Source organism: Thamnophis sirtalis, unplaced genomic scaffold (assembly GCF_051295495.1).
Source record: "Thamnophis sirtalis isolate CommonGarterSnake01/CBP01778 unplaced genomic scaffold, rThaSir2_p1.2 scaffold_6, whole genome shotgun sequence".
NCBI lineage: Eukaryota > Metazoa > Chordata > Lepidosauria > Squamata > Natricidae > Thamnophis > Thamnophis sirtalis.
The window spans coordinates 86,468,299-86,486,427 of record NW_028261386.1 but is presented as its reverse complement, the minus strand read 5'-3'; the positions used below and the strand labels follow the sequence as shown (position 1 = coordinate 86,486,427).

The 18,129-nt window shown below is 38.0% G+C and overlaps 1 protein-coding gene across 2 annotated transcripts in view; it reads right to left on the bottom strand.

Moving 5' to 3' along the window:
- Window positions 1–12,680, bottom strand: part of HIVEP2 (HIVEP zinc finger 2) — a 54,870-nt gene extending 42,190 nt beyond the window's left edge. For both annotated transcript variants that reach the window (XM_014068616.2, XM_014068617.2), the window contains exon 1: window positions 12,584–12,680. The gene's annotated coding sequence lies outside the window, so the exon portion shown is untranslated. The remainder of the gene's footprint in view (window positions 1–12,583) is intronic.
- Between the last annotated feature and the right edge of the window lie 5,449 nt (window positions 12,681–18,129).

The window sequence follows — 18,129 nt, the reverse complement described above, 5'->3', positions numbered from 1 at the left end:
AATTATCATTATTATTATTTACTTATTTATTTATTTATTCATTAACTTTTAGTCCACTTTATTTTCCTAGCAAATTTCCAATTTCATCATTGACCGCGGATCAAGTAGGGGGGAACATAGCCCAACGATGGGCGCGGCCCAGACCTCCATGTCTAGAAGGAGCGGAGAACCATCTAATCCTCCGTACCACCATAGGCAAAACCAGGCCCCGGGAGAGCCTACCTGCACACGGGTTAAGACCCTCGACTCACCACCACCCCCTGGACCCCCTGAGTGGGGGAGGGAGAGAGGGACCCCACTCTACCTGGAAGGAAGGGGAAACCTGCCTGGGAACCCCAGGGCAGGAAAACCAACCCCTAGGAGTGATTTGGGGGGAAAAAGGCCTGAGGCGGGACCAACCCCAGACCCTGGGATAAGGTCAAAGGCTCATACATGTAGATCTGATGCAAGTCCCCAGAAATGTGCACGGCCCTCTGTTGGGCCCCAAAGAACAACAGTTCCCAAATGGCTAACCTCTGAAGGAGGAAGGCAGAGCCAACCCAGAGTAGGCCCGGGTAGAATCCCCGGGCACCAGTAGCAAAGGAAGACTAATATTGCAAGCCCTTAAGTTCTCATCTGCTAGTCATCCCTTACTGGCATCGAATTAAGCACAGTTGTGAAGTGCGTTTGTACATATATGTATATATATATATTTGTATTTGAGCTGATAAACAAATAAGGGAGACTCGTATAGTCTAATACAATCCATTTAGCTCTCATCAGCTAGCCTTAAATAAAGGGAGACTAGTATAGGTCCATTTCAAGCTATTTAGACCTTACTGTTAAGTGCAATGTGAAACCTCCGAGCCACAATACTGTTCCTGCACAATGCAGCCCCTGACCTCCTCCCACGAGAAGGACTTCAGGGCAGAGGAAGACATGGGGGGGGGGAACACCCTCCCCCTCCCCCTGCAAGGGCTTTCTCACCTGCCGCCAGGTCTGCCACCTGGCCCTGGGGAAACTCCAAGCCCCCCCTCCATTTCCCCACTTACGCGTCCAGCCGGAAGGAATGGAGGATTCCAAGCCACTGTAGGCCCCACCGGGACCTGGGCCTGCTTTCTCTGCTGCCTGCCATGCCAAGGAAGAGACCGCACCAGCCAATGGACCTGGGTCGAGGCCCGGTCCTCGCACACGTGGCGACCGAGCCAACATGGCCGCCGGAACTTTCATTTTCGATCTGCGGCTCCGATGGCCCATTGAAAGGCCGTGCTGAGGCAGGCAAGGACGGGGGAGGCCACGCGGCTCCCAGGCACGCTCCCCCTCCCCCAGGAATGCTCGTAGCAGTCCGAGCCGATTCTCTTGCCTCTCCTGGCTATTTAAAGGAGAAGGCAGCCTCTCCAGCAGCTGAAAGGAGATCTGGCACCCCCGCACCCGGGGACGGGCTGAGACTCTGGGCCTGCGGGGGGGAGGCAGCATGCCCCACTGGGCCCTCCCCCACCGCCCGGGGCAGTAAACTGTCCCTTGGGGCCGCAGCTGCTGAATTTAGTAATTTAGAAATCTTTTAAAGCCCAATTAAACCAAATAAGACCAAATTGAATAAAGTAATCCTACCAGTAATTCTCAACAGTTCTTGGACCAGAAAAGACTGAGAGGAAACTGGGATAGGAATGGAAGGCACCAGTATTTAAGCGTTTTCTCTCAGTCTTGGACCAATCAGGCTTTGACAACAACCCACGTGTGACCATTCCCTCCCCCTCTTCTGGAAAAAAGATTTTTCTACTCCTGTTCAGAATGCCATGCATTCCATGCCATGATGACAATGAGTAAACATTTCCATTAAATAAAAACATTTCAGTACTTAAGCTCTTCCTTTGCTTTATGAAAAACTGACTTACAGTTACACATTACACCTTTCCATATAAATGTCTTCCTATACATTTGCCCATTTTCCATTTATCTGATCTTTTTATTTATCTTTCCCTATTGAATATATAAGTTTCATGGACTGTTGGGAAACCACGCTTCAAAACCCTCAGCTCAACTGATTTTTCAGGTTTCAGTCCAGCAGTAGAAACACCCCATTTGGAGGGGGGAAACCCTGATTCACTTGCAGAAGCCTACACAAAAGTGGATTGCTCATTAGGGATCTATGAATATGAGGAGGATACACAACATAAGTACACTAAAGCAGTATTTATGGCAGTCTAAGGGAATAGGCAGGCCATTTGTAAAGAGATTCTTGAAATCTGAAAAAAAAACCTGGCAGATGAGGACCAGATAGACATTGCAACATTATCTCTTAAGCTAGGTCTCGGTCTGTGAGAAGAGAAGAGAAGAGAAGAGAAGAGAAGAGAAGAGAAGAGAAGAGAAGAGAAGAGAAGAGAAGAGAAGAGAAGAGAAAGAACACACTAACAAACAAGGGCTAAAGTTTGCAAAATTCTGTAATCTAACTCCTTCCTCTTGACATTTTCTCGCCTCTTTAGAGAGACCATTGCTTTCTGTGAAAAGTTGTGGGAGCAGACCAACACTAATTTTCATTGGACTTATATGCAGTTCATAATATCATTTTCCATTTATTGGATGATTTACCTATTGATCATATCAAATACTTAAACCCTGAAAGCTTTCTTTCTTTCATTCATTCATTCGACTTCTTTGCCACCCATTTCACCTAGAGGCGACTCTGGCATGCTTACAAATAGCTTTTGTAGAAGATCTGGGGACTACATCCAAGAGGCTTTTTTGGGGGGGAAGTATGAGACTTTGATAACTCAAACTGTCCACTTCTGGGTCCTGGAATTGCTATTCAGTGCTACAACACATTTGGTCTATAGGGAAATGAGAAGGAGTATATCAGGTAAGACCAACACTCCTTCTCCATTGTGGTGGAGAAAGAATCTAGGAATGGAACATACCAAAGCTGGCTTATCCTATGGGTGGGCTGTAGACTAGTCCTTGGTCCCTGCTTCTGTATGAATCCTCTGGAGGACTTGCCTGCCAAACATCGCTTCGGCCAAACCTAAGGCATCCAGTTTATAATGTCTAAAAGGGGGAGGGAGAGGACCACGTAGCTGTTTGACAGACCTCTTCTATAGAGGCATGTGTTGCCCACACCGCTGTCATGGCTGTGCACCTGGTGGAATGGGCTGTCACCTGCCGAGGCAAAGGAAGGGCCTGAAGTTCATAGGCTTTGGTGATACATGCCCTGATCCACCAACTCTCTGTAGATGAGGTGACCTTCTTGCCCAGTGTTGAGGGCTGGAAGGACACAAATAGGGATTCTGACCTCCTGAAGTCATTTGGTCTATAGTGAAATCTTTCACCTTTTCAGTGTACAATAAGTTACATTATTGCTTTAAAAAATGATCAATTCCGCTACAAAGCAAGCATGCCCAACTGCAACCCTTCTGATTCTGTTTAAAAGCCAGTGTAAATATGAACCTGAAAGTACAGTATGTTGCATTTTTACAAGCAAGTGCTTTGCACAATAGTTTGAACCACAATTTTTGGGTGTTGAGGCTACACAAATGATACATATTTTAAGTTTTGGGACAACCCCTGCACTGTTTCATAGGCCCAAGTTGCCTAAATGAAATAAGGAAGAGTGAAATTGACAATATATTGGTTGTTAAGGGATGATGTGGTTACCAAGCATCTTGCCAAGCAACTGTTCCCCCAAATAAATTCCATGCTGCAGCACTATGGGGAGATGAGGAAAGGGAGATCTGTGTAAATCAGGGGAGAAGCTGGGAGGTGGAGAAAGGCAAATGCCCTCTCCCCATTTAATATGTATTTAGAAAAGGATTTAGAAAAGTAAAAATAAAATCTCCACATTTATTAGCTTTCAAATATATGGCAGCAGAGCCAGTAATGCATTGATTTGGCTAGCAAATTTTCTCAAACTGTAGGATCTGGTGCAGAATTCTACGAGCTAGTAAAGACATCTATGCAACTAAAGTGTCATTATGAGAATAGAAACAGGAATCAAATTTAAAATGTGCTGAAAAAAGAACATTTCCAATTTTGCAGAACAGTGGTAGATTCATTCTGTCTGACATGGTAAGAGAATGGCATGAGAAGCAACCATATGAAAGGTTGCATAAAATAGTTAACACATTGTCCTTTTTCAGTGTATTAAAGTGATGGTGGAGTGTACTGTCAAAATTTGTCAACCATAAATTAAATTAACAGAGAACGATATATTGCAAAAAGAAAACCTGTAATCAATTGATGGTGGTTGCTGACAAACCTTGCAATTTTAATCTAAGTATTATTGCTAAATTTATACCTCACCTTTCCTTCAGGTGCTCAAGATGAGCACTCTCTCCAACTTCTGGGCCACAACAGTATCTCTGTGAGGCAAACCAGGTTGACAATAACTTAGCCCAAAACTCATCTGATGAAATTCTATAGAAGAGGGTGGACTTCAATCTGGGGAGACTCTGGTTCCAGTTTAGCTTAAATACTGATTGTCAAAGAATATAATATCAAGAATGTCATGTATTCTAGCATTCTGTTTCAGCACAACGACTACTACTTTAGACTTGCAACATGTTGTAGTTCACTATTTCTATATAATGCCATGTTACAGCCAATCTTAAGAATAAAGAAGTTATAGCTGTCAAAAATATGAGGACAGGAAAGCTTTGAACTCTTTCCTCCTACATACAGTCATCATACAGCTGCTCACAGGTTGCCGTTGACAATTTCCTGTCTATGCCACCTCCCTGCAGAAATAAAAGAGCTCCCTTGTTCTTAACTGCTCAGTGAAACCGTCATATTTTCCACTAGTCAAGCATGGAACATTACTGAACCAACATTCTCAAATTTGTCCATACTTTGCAAAAAATTTAGTAACAGCTGCAAGTGAGTGCCCATTGTGCTTTCTGGCACAATGAGTGCATTTTTAATTCAGAAATCCAAGACTGCTTAATTCAGAATCTTTTTTTGAAAGGACCCAAGAGTCCGGATTGACAGCAAACATACTGCATGTTTACAAAACGTCCAGGACCTTATACAGTATATAATTGCACATTTCTAGGAAAATTCTGCTTCCTCTTCATTGCTTAGCTGTGTCTTTTTCTGGATCAAATTCGGTGAAGTTCATGATTTGCCATTAAATTGCATTTTCTGTTTTACCAGTAAAGGGTGAATGCACATAGGGCAGAAAAAAGAAAGCTGCCATCTTATTTATCTTCCAAATAACTCTGTCTCACTTTTCTTTATCTAAACCATGTGGCCAAATAGCCACAGAATGCAATATGTGTGTGTGCATTCTGGCAAAAGCAAGTAGTCCATGTATACTTGTTTCACTAGTATTCAATTCAAAATAGCATATATCCATCTGATGAAATCTACTAACATGGACCAAAGATTCCTTGCCATCTTGGAACATATTCAGCTTCCGAATTGCAATGGACTGAAGTTACTAGGGATAGGCATAACACAGCCAGCTTCCTATTGTAATTGCAGGGTATGAAAGTAACACAACAGAAGGCATTCAAAAATATCAGTGGATATATCATTTAAAGAGCACCAGTGCTGCCCAACAGAAAGGAAATCTGTTCTGACCATGATGACTCCACTTCTTAGCTCCTATCTATGCTACTAATTCTATCTGGCAAGGCTGCTGCTCCATGGTTATACCCATATGCACTTCAGGAAGTCCTCCATTCTTTCTCCAAAGTTTGTATGGAGGAGGCTGGGAACAATTATTGCATTAGCTGTAGTAGAAGACATTGCTATCAAGGCAATCGGCATCAAAGCAAAGGGATTAAAAATGGGAATGATTAAGTATCTCCTATAAATGTTCAAACCTCAGAGAAGAAAAAAATCTAAATTTTGGTTATTCTACTTATAAAACATTTGAGTGCAGACAGCACTGCACTGAACGTTATCTTCTGAAAAGACCTAAATCCTTTAGTAGGCAGAGACAACTAAGAATGGTAGTAAAGGAAATTAAAAAGATTACCAAATTTGATTCAGAAATAAAGGTGTAGCCAGCATCATATTTGGAAGGAATCACAATATACAAGATTCCTGTGTTTTTGTTTTTTATGAAAGGAATTGTCAAGGTATTTTCATATAAAATTTCCGTGCCAATGCTGGGCTAGCTCCATTTTTCTGGATCTCACTCAGCAGACTCTGATTTGTTCCTCAATATTTGCTTCATCCTTTTCTGACTTCTGATCTTTCATAGATCCTCTAAGTGGAATTAAGAACAAGCCATTTGCATCTCCCTCTCAATCATTCGGAGAAGCAAATAGGACTGAAATTGACAAGATATTATCATTTCAACTTTCTCTTTCACATGCAATCACCTGCATACATATTGAGAGGCTGTTTATTGGTTTTCCTCTACTTCCCCTTTTGGAAAATGCTTTTCAGGAATTGAAAGGGGAAATTTATAGTGGAAAAAGAAGTACCATCATTTTGCCTACTGTACTTACCTTTCTCTCATTGTTTGAAAAAATATGTTTGCATGATATTTGATTATACACAAAGGATTATTACTTTCAGTAAGAATGTTTTCAGAGAAATAATCCATAATCCTCTTTAAAGAAGAAAGTCACTAAAAGAGAGAGAGAGGGAGGGGGAGAGAGAGAGAGAGAGAGAAGCCAGCAAACTGATAGACGTGACGCAAGCGGACAGACAGACTGATTAAGATAGACAGACAGACAGATGGACGGACGGACGGATGATAGACAGACAGACAAACAGACTGATATAGATAGATGGATGGATGGATGGATGGATAGACAGACAGACGGATGATAGATAGACAGACAGACTGATTAGATAGAAAGATAGATAGTTAGATAGATAGATAGACAGACAGACAGATGATAGACAGACAGACTGACTTATAGATAGATAGAGATAGATAGATAGATAGATAGACAGAGAGACAGACGATAGATAGACAGAGGCAGACTGATATATATATATATATATATATGTATGTATGTATGTATGTATGTATGTATGTATGTATGTATGTATGTATCAGGGGTGGGTTTCAAGCGGTTCGCGGCGGTCCCCGCGAACCGGTTGGTCAGCGAACCCGGAAGTAAGTAACTTCCGGGAACGGCGAAGGGCCCACCCGCTCGCCCTCCTTACCCAGTTTTGACGAGTTCTGCGCTTCCACGCATGTGCAGGACACATACAGCGCTTGCGCGATCCTCCAGGAGCAGCTGGAGCATCGCACAGACGCTAGTACGCATGTGTGCACTGCGCGCATTCACGAGGACGCCGCCGGCCCCGTTCCAACTGAACCGGTTGGAACGGGGCGAGAAACCCACCCCTGGTATGTATGTATGTATGTATGTATGTATGTACAGACAGATAGATGATAGACAGACAGACTGATTAGATAGATAGATAGATAGATAGATAGATAGATAGATAGATAGATAGATAGATAGATAGATAGATAGATAGACAGACAGACAGATGATAGACAGACAGACTGATATAGATAGATAGATAGATAGATAGATAAATAGATAGATAGATAGATAGATAGATAGATAGATAGATAGATAGATAGACAGACAGACAGACAGACAGACAAAAGTAAAAAGTAAGGTAAAGATTTTACCTTGCAGATTTTACTGCACTAATCATTGCCGACTATAGGAGATGGCACTCAAAGCCATTGAGCCAGTACTTCCAGAAGACATTTCTGCACTACATGTGGTCAGCATGACACGTGGAGCACTGTTACTACTTGCATTTGTATGCTTTCGAACTGTTAGCTTGGCAGAGCTGGGGCAAGGAGCTGGGGCTCACCCCATTTCATGACGCATCAAACCTAAGCCTGAGCTGCTGGCTTTCCAGTTGACAAATCCAGCATCTTAACCACTAAACCATCATACATACATATGCACATAAATACATACATATGTAAGAGATGTGAAAGACATACTTTTTTCTTAGATGTAGTTACATAATGAAAAACTGATATAAATGAATGGAAAAATTCAAATTCATTATTTCCCTAAACTGATGTGTCATTTAGACATGATGTTTCAGAGATCACCTCTGCATTAAATAATTTTGCTAGCAATTCATTTTTATCCATGCATACATGACACTGAAAAATGGAGAGGTTTACACCTCCTTACTGAATGTCTTTCCTACAATTTTTAATTATTTCATTTTCATCACATTAAAAGCTAACACATTCTTTTTCCAATATATGCCAATGTATAGCACTGTTGTTATAATTCAAAATTCTACTAATCATTAATGAACTGAATGGTCCTGTTAAGGTTTGATTTTTAGTTCATATAATACCACTCAAATTACAGAATTCCAATTACAGAATTACTTTCAGGAACAAGTATGAAACTGAAATATTAAAACATGGAATTAGATTCCACTAATATCAATTTATTTATCTTTCAGGTAAATATGGTTCTAACTTCAAGAAATTTTTCTTCTTTAATTTCCCATATCTAGTCACCACTATATATTTATACACTATTGGAAATCACAGAGTAATGCATTTTAATGCTTTATTTTGTATAATGAAACCATGAAATGAAGTATGAACTATATATATATTATTTATCAGCACAAATAAAACACACACACACACACACACACACACACACACACACACACACACATATATATATATATATATATATATGTTATATTTATGCTGATAAATAAATAAAGGGAGACTAGTATAGATCTATTTCAAGCTATTTAGCTCTCATCAGCTAGCCACACCCTTTGTTGGGAATCGAACCTGTGCTCTATTGCCTCTTAGGCAGATGTGTTAACCATTGAGCTACAGAGCTCGACTCCTTATCAGCCAGCCAGGGTGAGAGGTATATATTTAAAGTCACAACCCCTGGTATGCCCAAATATGGGAGGAAGGTCACACTTCCACTCTCTGTCTTCGGCTCGTCACAAGAGACCATCCAGACAGAATTTATTTATCAGCATAAATATATATTAGTATAGTATAGTATAGTATAGTATAGTATAGTATAGTATAGTATAGTATAGTATAGTATAGTATAGTATAGTATAGTATAGTATAGTATAGTATAATATAATATAATATAATATAATATAATATAATATAATATAATATAATATAATATAATATAATATAATATATAACTCTTCTTCAATCTGTCCTTGACAATCTGTGTTTTAGCTGGAGATCAAAGAGCACAATATAATTGTCTTCAGAGGAATACTACTTGCATGTACTTTACATTTTCCACTGAAGATTAAAATATATTCAACCATAGCCAATTATTGTTCATAAAATTTGTTTAGGCAGATTTTAAGACTTGGATAAAAAATGCACATGATGCAATTCTTCATACTTTCAAGACTACTTCATACTTTAAGAATAGTTCCACAGAAATTATTACAGGCAGTTCTAATAACACAAAAATGTTTTACAAACTCTTATTTGGTATGCATAGATAAATTGAAGAAAATACTATCATAAAAACTCTCAAAATAAGTACAAACCAGTTTGAATAAAAGATTAATAATGTATTGACTAGATTCTAAACATTTACCTACACATATTCCATATGTGATAACATAATTCCATCAAATATCATCAGAATAGAAGAATGTTTTCGTTGCCCATGCTTTATGCAGTTAACAAAAGCACATTGACAGATCAGACAGAACTAATCAACTCAGTCAGAAACATATTTATTTAAATTTATTTACTTAAAATATTTTTAACCTGACTTTCTACCAAAAAAAAGCAAAGCAAAATACTCAAGAGAATCGATATATACCCAGATCATTTTGAATCAGAGTTCTGTAACCTATCAGGATACGCAATGCTAAAAGTCTTGAGAGACTAAGAGTGGTTGTGAAGGATTCCATTTCTTAACTCCCACCAAGTGGCCTAGCAGTCACTGGAATGCACATGATAATCCCATTTTAAATGCAAGATGCTTTTTACTTTATATTTACATTTATTTACATTTTCTCAGTTCGTATAGAGAAAAAAAGCACTTATTCATTTTCAATAAGTGATTTTTTCTCAATACGAACTGAAAAAATGTAAATAAAGTGAATAAATAACTGAAATTCATCAGCAAAGCATCTCTGCTGCATGCCAAAAATTTCAGTTTAACTCCTTGAGTTTTCACATAAGGTGGCAGAAACTTCTCTGTAAAACTGAGGTGTCTATCAAGCTAGGCAAAAGTCTGACTTAGGAAAAGGTCATTTCTTATGTTCTTTCATATATTTTACTCACTAGATATTAATAAATAAATCACACAAGAAGATGCGTTCTCTTTATCAGCAGTGCCTGTATCAGGCACCAAGACTAACCTTTTTGAACATACTAATTTTTTCTTACTGGAAAAGATTATATAACCATAACTGCCTCATGGAAATTAAACCATGTTTTCCAAAGCACAGTAGTATCCATTATATCAGCGCTACCTCGAGAATCTAAATTAGCCCTATAAAATGCATGCATATGCTTGCCTCTTGGATGGGTTATAATACATGCCATTAGTGGACCACTCATTATCATTCAGAGTTTTCTAAAGATATAATAGTTCCATCTCTATGAGGCTCAATTCACAGAAAGACCACAACTCAAACACTAATGAAAGCAGAAATATGTTGTTCAAACCCCTTTCATATATTGCTCCACAATAATGGCTCTGCCAGCCCAGCCCAGTCAGCCTCGCATTTGTCCCTAGTCTTGCACATTATCATTAACTCCACTGATTTTTCAGCCTGTGCCATTTCAGGAAGTTTAAACATGACAGGGGCTGGATAACATTCCTCAAAATAATAGCCTTGTGTGTTTGTTTGTTTACATTTTTTTTCAAATAGTACTCACTCGCTGTTACTGCATGAATTTAAATATCCATTCCCTAAGAACAATGTGCACTCTCAGAAGAACTGGGAGGGGTAACATCAGCTCTGTTATCTTTTTCAGACAATCACTACAGCAACCCAGGGCAGGATGTAATTCCTAGATAGGATGTTAATGTGTTTTCCATTCTTTCCCTTCAGCATATACTCACACTGTTGTGGGTGAGTGAACCTGAAACATCAAGTTTATTAGACATCTGAGGCCAGGCAGGAGTAAGCAATCACACAAATTTTAGGCTTTACAGAAAACTATGGGCCACTTGTTTGTGCTACCTACTTCAGGCTAAAATCTAATGCCAGACATTAAAATTACGATTCCAAATTTGAAAACAAATCATTACTTTTTTTAATACATTCTCATCTACGAGGAAGCAATTCAGAGAAAAAAAGAAAATGTATTTGAATCCTTTCTGTGTTTAATGGGGAGGGGGATGCATACATGTGTGAATGCAAGCCCAGACTTTTCAAATCATAGTGGCATGTTTCTGTCAGTCTAACAGATGTTGACTACAGTGTTTTCTTGTGAAATCTGGAGGCAACGAGCAATATAGAAAGAGAAAAATAAGATCTCATAGGTTTTATTTAGCTGTGCTAAATAAAATTACAAATAGTTCTGAAGATGTTCTCATTAAGAACATCTTCATTTTTTTAGATAAAAAATATTTCCTGATAATGCAAAGTATACCACTACATTTTTAAAACAGCGCACTCCCACTTTTGGTATTTAATCTGTGATAAGATAAATCTGCAAAACTATAACATTATGTTCTGCCAAATTCAGGGCTAAATCCCGTGCCTGCAGGCTATGCTGGTTGAATTGGAACCATCTCCAATTCAACCCTACAAAGATGTTTGAGCCGCACACTTTTGATCTTAAATGAGGTAACACTTCTCTCTTCAAGGTTGGCATACATTCTGGGTATCACATGCTACTTTACTTCTTATAACCAAACCAAAATAAAGATGACTTTAAATAGAGAGAAATTAATCATTTAAGCAGAATGGCAGCAGTAAAGATGCTTTAGCCTGTTTCAGACATTACAGAAAACCCTGGTGTCCCAACCTATTAATGTTTGATGAGCCATAAACTCTCGCAAACTTTATTTCTATACTGGAAAAGGTTATAAAGAACACTTAATTCTAACCTTAAGCTGACCTCAATTTTCATAATGCTCTGTGGAAATTACAAATTTGTTTAGGTTTCATTATTTTCAGAAAGATACAATCTGAATCATCAACTCGTGATTCTGGCATACTCTATGTGACTTAACCAGCCACTAAAGAAACCACGTTTTTCCCAGTTCTTACTTCACAGTTCAAGTTTTTCATCTCCACCTCATGAGTTAAAAGCCTGGGGAGTAGAGGGCAAGGGAGGCTTTTTCTGTTCCTTCAAAATTCTAAAAATTGTACAAGTTTATATACACATAAGCATTGAACACCAAAAGAAAAAAATAAGAATGTCCAAATTTTAATGTAGCAAGCTAGTTTTGTAATAGGTTTCTGCTGCAACTGAAAAAGATCAGAGAAAGTGTGTTTCCTGAATAGATTCATTAACAGTAATAATTACTGTACTGTACATACAGATATAAGCAGTTTTATTTTTAACATGAGTAAAAAGCATGAAAGAAATTCATAATCAGAAAGCCTATTTAAAGGAAAACTTTGCTCACTATGTAGATTAATAAGAAAAAGTAATAAATGGACAGTGTAACTTTCTTACCTCTGTTGGTATCTGAGATGCAAGTGAATAATGGTCCTAAGTAAAACTATTTGGTTCATAAATCCAGTTCAAAATGGCTCTTTATAATCTTCTGCACCTAATTTAGGGAACAAAATATTTGAAAAGTTATCAGTAAATACAGTAACAAGAAAGGTGTCACAGGCTTTATTGTTGAATCCCTATGTTGATTTTAAAAGGAAAATTTATTTATAAAGTATAATTCCCTCGGCAGATTTCATTTATGATGTAAATTACCAATAGCTTTACAATATATAAACCTAATAATTTATTGTGCATATCTACAAAGTATTACATTATGGTACAATATCAATCTTTTTCCTAAGCTTGCATGATTGCTAACTGGCAAAAATCTATACTCACTTGCTCTTAAAGTACATACATATTTTTGACTATATATTGAATTCCCAAAAGATATGCTGCCACATTGCAAATTTACAATTATATGGTGATTAAAAAAAAATCTTTCATGACAAGAATGTGTAGGAAGGATTGAGTCAGTTCTACTGTATCACTAATTAACAATTCCTGGTCAAATATGAAAAAAAAGTTTTGCATACTGAGCCGAGGTGGCGCAGTGGTTAGGGTGCAGTACTGCAGGCCACTTCAGCTGACTGTTATCTGCAGTTCAGCGGTTCTAATCTCACCGGCTCAAGGTTGACTCAGCCTTCCATCCTTCCGAGGTGGGTGAAATGAGGACCCAGACTGTGGGGGTGATATGCTGACTCTGTAAACCGCTTAGAGAGGGCTGAAAGCCCTATGAAGCGGTATATAAGTCTAACTGCTATTGCTTTACACTTCATATTTAGATATTTATATTTGTCCAGATTTGTAGTTCTATTTTTAGAATTAAAACATGTATAAAATTGTGTACATTAGGGAAGATATATCCAGAAAATTATTAGGAGGAATGCATGTACCTTTACTGAAGAAAAATGCACAAGTAATTAATACTTGTACCATATCCATCAATGGACGTTGGCAATCATGCTGGCAATTCTATTTTTGTCAACAGCTGCATAAAAAAGTGCTGCTGAGTTTTGTCCAAACCAGTCCCTTAGGTTTTGAAGCCATGATGTTCTTCTTCTGCCTTGACCATTTTTGCCTTTGATCTTTCCCTGAAGGATTAAGTGAAGGATGCTGTTTTTTTCGGGGTGTCGCATCAAATGTCCAAAATATTCTTTCGCTTTTTAATGGCTTTGATGATTTCCCTTTGCTTTCCCAGGCGGCTTATCACCTCCTCATTTGTGATTTTGTCAACCCAGCTTATATGCAATAGCCGTCTGTAAATCCACATTTCAAATGCTTCTGGTTTCTTCAAATAGTTTTTTGACAGAGACCACTCTCTACTCCGTAGAGCAGGATAGAAAAGATGTAACATCTGACAAGCCTGATTTTCAGTCTTAGGCTTATGTTGTGACTGCAGAAGACCTTTTTCACTTAAAAAAATGCTGTTCAAGCTTTCTCTATCCTTGTCTTTACTTCACTGATCATGTCCCAGCTTTCATGTAAATTAAAATCAAGGTACGTGATCCTTTCAACTTTTTCTAATGGTATTCCTTCTGAATTTATCAGTTAATGGGTTGTTTGCTGACTATCATGATCTTGGTTTTTTTAGGTGTTAGGCTTCAAGCCTTATTTTTCAGATATTTCTGAGACTCTGTTGATTAGGAGCTGAAGGTCTTCATTCTTACTGGCAAGCAAAACTGTATCATCAGCATATCTTAAATTGTTGATCTGAACACCGTTTACTTTGAGGCCAGCATCAATGTTTTCCAGTGCTTAGACTCAGAGTAAATATTAAACAACAGAAGAGACAAAATACAGCACTGTCTGACCCGTTTGTATTTCTGCACCATCTGAGTATTTTTGGCCTAGTCCCACATTTGTTACCAGATGCCAATATAGATTGTTTATGATTTGAATGTCATCTAGTCCCACTTGTTTCAGGATTTGTAAGTTTGCTGTGGCTTACTTTATCAAATGCTTTTTCAAAATCTATGAAGCACATGTAAACCAGAGGTGGGTTCCTACCAGTTCGCACCTATTCGGTAGAACCGGTTTGTCAAATCTACCGAACCGGTTAGAAGAGGTTCCACCAGTGGACCCAGAAAGCAGGCCACACCTACAGAAGAGGTTCCAAAAATTTTTGAAACCCACCACTGATGTAAACACTGTGATTGACATCTCTACAGCGCTGTACAAGAACCTGAATGCTGAATAGGGCATCTTGTGTACCAAGATTGTGTCTGAAACCAAACTGTGTGTTACTTAAGACACTCCTCAATTTTGTTGTATAATCTTGTGTGAATTATTCTCAGGAATATTTTCAGGGCATGATTCATTAAGCTTATTGTTCTGTATTTGGTACATTTCTTTGCATTTATTTTTGGGGGATTGTCACAAATGTTGACTTTAGCCAATCAGTTGGTATATTTCCTGTTTCATATATTCTATTGAAGAGCTGCAGTAAAAATTTCTTCCCATTGTCTTCCAGCAATTTTAAAATTTCTACTGGGATATCATCAGGTCCTGTAGCTTTTCTTGTTTTTGCATAATGATGTTTGGTCCATTTGTTATAGTTCCCATATCAATATCATCCCTAGTGTCCTCAATATCACCCCTAGTGTCCCCATATAATCCTTCCATCTTTTTAGTTTTTTATTCTCATCCAAGATGATTTGCCCCTCCTTGTCAACTAAATTGTTGGTTTTCTTTTTATAGACACCTGCGACTTCTTTTACTTTTTTGTGTAGGTTGAAATTATCATGAATACATTTTGTCTCTTCTATTTCTTTGCATCTCTTTGCAAACCACTTATGCCAATTGAATTTTACTTCTAATCATTTTCTGCAATTCATTGTATTTTTCTTTATTTTTATAAGAGCGTCTTTCATCCATGAGATGAAGAATTTCATCCATTATCCACTATTGTTTCTGGTGATACCTCTCTCTTTGTTTTGAGTTTGTACCTCTACTATTGCATTTTTAAATTTGTTCCAATTCACTTCTACGTCTTTATTATTTAGGTTGTTGGTTTCTCTTAAATGAATTTCTTCTTTTATCTTACCTCCATGTTTAATGCTGAAGTCACTGTCAATTCTTGGTTTAGGGGGATTTGGGTTTTCATCTTTTTTAGGTTCATCTGGACTTCGGCAAGTAGTAGATTATGATCAGCTGGTACATCTGCGCCTGGGTATGTCTTTGCTGATTTTATTGAGTTTCTAAATCTTTTGTTTATTGTAAAATAGTCAATTTGGTTCCTTACTATATTATTTCGTGTATCTGCCGGTGATCACCAAGTGTAGAGGTGTCTTTTGGTAACTTGAAAAAAGTATTCATCACATATTGACTATGCTCCTTGCAGAAGTCTACAAATCTGTCACCTCTACCATTTCTGGTTCCTAAGCCAAAATTTCCAACTACAGGAGCATTACTTCCTCCTCCCACTTTTGCATTGGAGTCGCCCATGAGTATTGTGATATTACTTTTTAGGGTTTTCAGTACACTGCTTATATCTTCATAGAACTTCTCTAAATCCTCCTCCTCACTGTCAGCTGTGGGAGAGTAAACTTTTATAACGTTCATATTTACTGGAGTACTATTTATTTGGATGATCATCACTCTATTGGATACAGGAATAAAGGACTTGATGCATTTATTTACAAGATTGTTTACTATTATTGCTACTCCATTTCGATTATTTTCACCAGAGTGGTGTATAGTATAATCTCCTATTCTACAGACTCCACTTTCAGGCCAGCGCACTACATCACTCCCAGTATAGAGATATTATATTTGAACATTTCTTGGATAGTGTTGTGTGTTTTCCCAAATTCATATAGTTTCTCAGGTTCCAGGTTCCAGTTCTAATTCATAGTTTTGGGTTAATCATGCTTCTAGTGGACAGGGAGATTCTTAACACCCCTGGCCCCATTTAAGGGGCCACCGGTACACAGGGCCATTGTTAGGTTTTGCCACCATTAACATGATTTTCCTGGAAAATATATAGTGTAGTAGTCTTTCCTTTTCTTTCTACGCTGCTGTGCACACGCTGTTCAAGTGGCTGCTACCACATCATGTACTGTTCTTCTGAAGCCATTATGACCAATAAGGTCTCTGCCTTCAGTCAATATTGATGAGCCAGTTGCCATTCACCAGGACTGCTGGTCCACAAGAGGTATTTGATTCCCTCCAACCCACCATTATAGCATAAAAGCTATACTGGGTAGGGCCCCCCATTCCGCCACCCAGGATGCGCTCTGTGGGGGTTCCAGGCACCCCCTAAGAAAGAAGCCTAATTGTCTGCTTTGTGGAAGAAAGGCAGGATTAGGAATGTTGGGGGAGGGGGGAGAAGCCTAACTGCCGGTTTGGTGGGAGAAAGGCAGGATTAGGAAAAATAAATAAGTACAGGAGTTTAAATAAGGTAAATAGTATGTTAATATTTTACAACTGTAAAAAAATATAATTTATAAAGTTTTAATATGTAACAGTGCTTCAGACCCAATATTTTTTCTTTGAAGAGATCAAGAATACAATGAATTAATCTCTGACATGATATGTGCAGCTTGATTACTTTATACCAATTAATTTTTTTCAAAGTGCCATTAAATCTGAACTAAAACAAAGTGCTGCTTTGTGAAAGAGCTGAAGTGTGAGAAATCAAGGCTTTATTCTGCAGCATCTACTGCAGGAATTAGTTTATAGACAAGTACATATTTTCTGTTTTGTTGATCTGTCATTAGCAATTGATTCAACAAACAACACTGGACTATGGGATAAACTCCAAATGTTCGAACATGACTCCTTCCAATCCAGGAATTTTACAATAGAACAAGCAGTCGGCAATGCCAATTAACTGACAAAAAGAATAATGATAATTAAACTCAGTATTTCTTGGTATCCATTTCATATTCTAATTTTTATTTAATAAGTTAAAGTATAGGATTATTTGAATAAACTAGGGGCTCTAGAATTTTGTTTTAAGATGTTCCGCCAATATGTCAGCTAGTAGTGCTATTGATGGTTGCCATCAGTTTCTGTCAGAATGAAGAAAGGGGTTTTTTTATTTGAAGAGAGTGAATAATATGTCTGATCCTGATTTTGCCAATACCAGTTTTACTGTAGATGAAGGAAAGTGACTAAGCTCATTTGTCTTCTGAAATCCTGATCGGTTTTTCTTTTTCACAGATTTGTTTTTATTTAAATAGATGAAAGATCAAAATCAGAGAAAGGTTATTCTCTCAGGAAGCTAAAAAGATCACTTGACTAGCTGAATGCTTTCACTTTGAATTCCATTCAATTTATTTACATAGACAGATTCATGATTTAAAAGGAAACTAAAATGACCCCAAAACCAACAACTTGTTGTTCTGTTCTGACATTTCTAGAAGAATGGTTGTGAATTAGAAATATGGTGTGAAGCATGCAGAAATACTGATAGTGATTCCAAGCCAGTGTAATATAATGTGTTCTAAGAAAGTTGGAGTTTCCAATATATCTATAACTACAGTGCTTTGGGAATAAAA